Raw genomic sequence first — 6,000 nt, 5'->3', positions numbered from 1 at the left:
GGCTGGGGTATTTAAGTTGACGGAAACGGAACACCTCTACCTAGGAACTGACCTGGAAAGGTGAATTAGATAGTTTTGCTACAAGCATGCAATTGTCGATTAAAGTTTATTAAAGTGTTTAATGAACATTAATCAAAATTGTTTAACTATCCAAAATAAGTGTTACTTTAGGGCAAATTTAAACAATCACTTAGCAAAATAATTAGTCGTATTTTTCTAATTTAAATTAACCCTAGGTAAAACATTTAGTGAGAGGAAAATTACGTATATGATACTTCATTTTTCCTTTTTACATTTCTCTCTCAAAGTTCACACTGTAAGATCTATACTCGGCCTCGAGGTACCTTTCAAGTAGTGTTCGATCGATTACGTATTAATCAATATTTGATTGATTGGTCGGAGGTTATCGATAAAAAAGATTTGTCTAAGTCACTTTGTTTCTTTTTGTCTAAGTTATTTGTATTTTTATCCAAGTTTCTTCTCTTTTTGTCTGGCCTCGAGGCACCTTTGCTTGTATCCTCCTACGAGTAGTGTTTGTATAGGTCAATACCAAGGTGAATAGAGAGAGTGTTTATAGTAAGTAGGAGCAGGACGTGTGTCAACACATCCCACGGTCTCTCTCATTAGTTTGTAGTAAAGTTTCATGCTCGGCCTCGATGCTGTCTCTTATACACATCTAGATGTGTATAAGAGACAGCCCCTAATGAATGACATTTGCATGACTCTTTACTCAAACTTCAGAAATGGATAGGATTGCTTTAGTTTTTGCCTCAATCGATTTTTTCCTACAGTTGGCTCATTGAGGCGGAACTCCAGAATCTAAATGAGAGGTTACACTTACAAGAAAATGTTAAGCTAGTTAACACTTTCTGGACTGAACAATGATGACTGGTATTTACAGTAATAAGGAGTTGTTTTGTATATTCTTTGAGATGGTCTGATTTCAGTGAAGGGGTACCTGATCACCTTATGGTGGCTTTTACCCTGCCTCACTGAAACATCATTACAAAGTAAATGTCACATAAGGTGCATTATATTATTTTGTTAAATTTGTGGTTTTTCAAATGGGTAATGCTTGAATACTAATTTAAATAAATTATATGTTTCAGTAAATTCATTATGACTTTCGCAACGCTAAATTTACTCGTTGCTAACAAACTTACCGGTTAAAATTACACTACATGAAAAAACACAATCAACATAATATTGATCATTGATGACTTGAGGTTTGTCCTAATGGACGATTTTCTTCCTTTTCCTGCTCAAAATGCTCCTCGAAACGTCTGAGGGACATATGAGTGTTGGATACGAGAAAATGAGAAGGCCTGAGCGTATATCTTGACAATCTTTTTTGATGTCTTGGCCAAGAAGCATGAGTCCATGATCACTGTCCATGAGATCATGAAGTCCCTGTGGGGGATGTTCGGATAACCGTCCGCACAACCCAGGCATGACGCTCTAAAAAACATCTTCAATGCCCGTATTTAAGAGAGACATCTGTTAGAGAACATATCACTGCTAGTAAATAGTCAAATACAACCAAAATCACTGCTAGTAAATGATAAATGCTTAACCGATAAGTAACAACTTTGCAAAATCTGGAAGGTCTTGAATCTCTTTTTCATTATCCATAACCGCTTTGAATCCTATATAATTAAGATTAAGAAGAGAAAGAAAACCTCATTAAGATTTTAAACTAACAAGTTACAACTATAAAATACAAATAAATAAAATTTAAAGTTAAACAATTAAATAAATACCTTCTTCAAATAATAAAGCTTCTTCCAAGTCATGCTGAACTTCAAGATCTAATAGACCAGAATGTAGCCAATTTTAAGTACAAATGAGAGCCTCCACTGTTTTTGGAGCCAATGAACAACATGATGAATCAACAACACATCCTCCTGTACTAAAAGTCGACTTAGACGCTATAGTAGATACTGGAATTGTCAAAATATCTCTAGCCATACGACTAAGAACCTCAAACTGATGATTGTTTATCTTCTACCATTGAAGTATGTCAAAATCACCTTCATTCTTAACATTGGCTTCCAACAAGTAAATATCAATCTCCGACCCTTGTTCGAAAAGTGTAGTCTTATCGCCTTAAAAATCAATATCAATTGTATCATAGACAAAGTCTTCACCCACCTTTTTAGTTGGATCACAATCAATAATGGTCTCCAAGGCTGAGACAATTGGTGTATTAATAGTAGTACCCCCCTCCCCTCTTCTCCAATGGAACTTCACCGTTCCTTTAACTATATATTTATCCCTATACCAACTTTAAACCCAACATAATAACATTGATAAATATAAATGAACTGTATTCAATCCCTACCCCACCCACATTAGCCTCAAGCTTAATATAACATATCCTCATCTCAAAATAAATCTCGGACTGAATATAAAACTTAAAACTCAACTTCAGAACATTAACTATACTTTACATAACTATATGTTTATGTTGTTAGCATAACTATAGGATAATAACATACAAAATCTTCTAATTAGTTTATTACGAAAGTTGAAGAGCTTAGTTCAATTTATCTTTCATGAGTTGTAAGCTTATAGCTTTCATATCATCCATCTCAATTTGTTTTTTTTCTTCTAGTTCGTCCAATCTAGCCTTTTAGAATTCTATCTTTTTTTGTTGATCCTCTATAACTTTCAAGGATGATGCACTCGACAATAATTTATTTTTTCTTGATTTTTTATACTTTGGTGTCCTAACAAGGCCCACTCTTGTGTCTAATACTTGCTTGCATATTTCTTCTTCTGATATTGATTCAGACCCTTCCTGGGTGGAGGCTTTTCTTAGCTCGACCATTTGACTCTACATCAATAATTAAGACTAATAATTTTATGACAATTATACATTAATAAAGTTACATTGAGAAATAAAAACTTACATATGTATCATTAGCGGCCTGGTTAAGAAACATGTTGTCATTCTTAGAGTGCGTACGCTTAAATAAGTCTACTAGGTCCATTGTTTGACCATTCGGTCATTTCTATAAAAAAATTCACATAGAAGATATTAATAATACTTTCTTACAAATAAAATATAGAAATAACTTTATTTCTACCGTGGATTCTCGTATGCGTATGAAAGTCTTAGAACCAACTGTATGAGTGAAATTTAGAGTTGATCAATTCTTTTGATTAGTCTCTGCCACTTTATAATAAAATGAGAAATTAAGAGGAAATAAATAATTGAAATTTAAGTATACCGAAATAAACACAAAAGTTCTTACTTTCCATTTGGTGGATTTAAACATGGTGCATAAAAAGTGTCAATCTTTGATGGCACCTTTAAGTTAATTAGGTGGGTGTGCTCGTACCTCTTCAGGACTTGCATATTTTTTATAGTGTTTGTGTAGTTCCCCCTATACTCTTAAACAAAATTTTCATATGTTCATCGATGAAATCATTGACCAGTTGGTTGAACAAGTCAAACACAAAATGATTCTTAATTTAAAAAAAATTAGTATCCACACACACACATATATATAATGTGTAAAATATCAAATAACCATCTTACTATTAATCGACTTTTAACAAGTTCTCTAGTTTCTATTGGTACCTCTCTCTATATTCCATAACGAACAGAAAATGATTCCTGAATATTGGTACCAATGGCATTGCTAAACTTTGTTGCATTATCACAAATTGGTTTCTCCCATATAGGGTCGATCTCGATAGGAATTCTCCCACATGCTTGGACATATTTATCCAAATCAATATTGAGAGAGTATCCACGTCCCATCCTACTAGCCATACAACTGGGCTTTGAAGAAATTATACGTTGATTTAAATAAAAATTGAATAGAAATTATACAAATTATACGTTAGTTTAAACATGAGTTTAAATACAAATTATACATTTTAAAAAAAAATAAAATGTGTATCTAAAATAACCTGAATTATCTCCCACTGAGGATGATGTATCGATATGCTCAGACTCTAAATACTCCATTAATGCTTTTTCACTGGTGTGACCTGCCATTCTTCTTATGTAAACAAAAATATATATTATACAACAATATGTAAGTTGTGAAATGAAAAAGAAGATAAATATTTACATGATTATTTCGTATCATTAAGATGTTCATCGAGACTCAAACTCCTATCAGAAGCTGATTGTACATTCTCATCCTCGTCATTTATGAAGTCATCATCAACTCGTTGAATTATTTGTTCTTCTACGACTATAAGATAAACATCAACTCTATATAAATTGATATCGTTCATTGATTCATCGATTGTACAAGGAATACTATTCACAACTTCTAATAACTCAGGTTGGTCATTCTCATATTCTTCTACTTTTGGCATGTCCCACACACGTTTGTTTTGGAATACTTGCACCACTTTCCAATTATTACCATATTTGGGATCGTTGAGGTAAAACACTTTAGCTTGACTGGTAAATACAAAAGGCTCGTTAACAAACCAATGACGAGCTGTATTAATTGATATATACCCCAAATCCATGTGTACTCTATTGGTCTTTTTAGGGTCTGTGTCGAACCATGTATACTTAAATATAATTACACGTTTTTTCTTGGCATACTGGAAGTCCAAGACTTCATTGATAACACCAATAAATTATAGAGATCACCTCCACCTTCACTTTTTAAAGGCACCATGAACCCTCTATTTTGTGTACTCCGACAATTATCACGCTCAATACTATAAGAGCATACTCCATTCACAATACATCCACTGTATGAGCGCCCTTCTGAAGTTGGCCCCATCGCTAGTGAATATATATCATTAGATATATCTCCATTTTCACGCAATCAAAGAACCTGTTAATTCCATATAACACACTAGATCTTAAAAACTAATGTCACTCACATTAATTCAATGAAATTGTTACTTGTCTTTTAATATCATACTTACATGAGATTTTAACCGATTAGGAAAGCCTCGTTGGTGCCTTCTGTATAAATCATCTTGACTTTGAGCTTCATATCGAATTAGTCTCAAATATTGCCTATAAGAAAAAGACATGTCTCAATTTTCTGTTTCACACTTTGTATCAAAATCATCAATTACAATAGAATGTTCAAAACATACTTTCGATAAGATTTTATTTCCATGCAATTGTTCAAGATGTACCAATGTGCACTGCATTTCTCTTCTCTTGATAATGTCCTTACTTTTGATGTTCCTATTAGTCACACATTTTGTCTAAACATTGAAAATTTACCACATATCTCATTCTCTGGAAGTCTATCATCATTTCTTTCATCTCTATTGAACCTCGTCTCAATTCCAGTTATGTACAATGAACAAAATACCAACGATTCATTCATTATATACGTTTTTGCTATAGAACCCTTAAAACATGCCTTGTTTCTTACTTATTGTTTTAATGTCTGTAAACTTCTTTTGATAGGTTACATCCAACTATAACTAACTGGACCTGCAACTTTTGTTTCACAGGACAAATGGATTGCTAGGTGCACCATTACATTAAAAATTGCATGTGGAAATACTTTTTCTAACTTACAAAGTATGATTATAACGTCACTTTGTAATCGTGCCAAATTCCCTATAAATATTGTTTTTGCACATAGATCATAGAAAAATTTGCATAACTCAACAACAACAGTGGACACATCTTTTTTTAAGTATGCTTGAACACCAATTGGAAGAAGCTTTTAAAGTGAGAGTCGTGGGTTTTTGGCCCCCATAGCTTTCCATCTTTCTCACGCACACATCTTGATATATTTGATACAAACCCATAAGGAAATTTGGCTGATTTCATCTACTTACAGAATGCAACCTTGTCACTAGTAGTCAATGTGTATGCAACGTGTGACTTTACAACTTTATCCCCTACCTTTCGCAAGTGTAGTTCTTTTTGTATATTTTGATCTTCTAAATCCAGATGAGCATTAGTTGCATCCTTATTCTTTCCCTCAATATTAACAATGTACTTACCAAATTATTACAAATATTCTTTTTGATATACATAACATCCAATTT

Source organism: Benincasa hispida, chromosome 10 (assembly GCF_009727055.1).
Source record: "Benincasa hispida cultivar B227 chromosome 10, ASM972705v1, whole genome shotgun sequence".
NCBI lineage: Eukaryota > Viridiplantae > Streptophyta > Magnoliopsida > Cucurbitales > Cucurbitaceae > Benincasa > Benincasa hispida.
Note: the sequence above shows the minus strand (reverse complement) of the source record.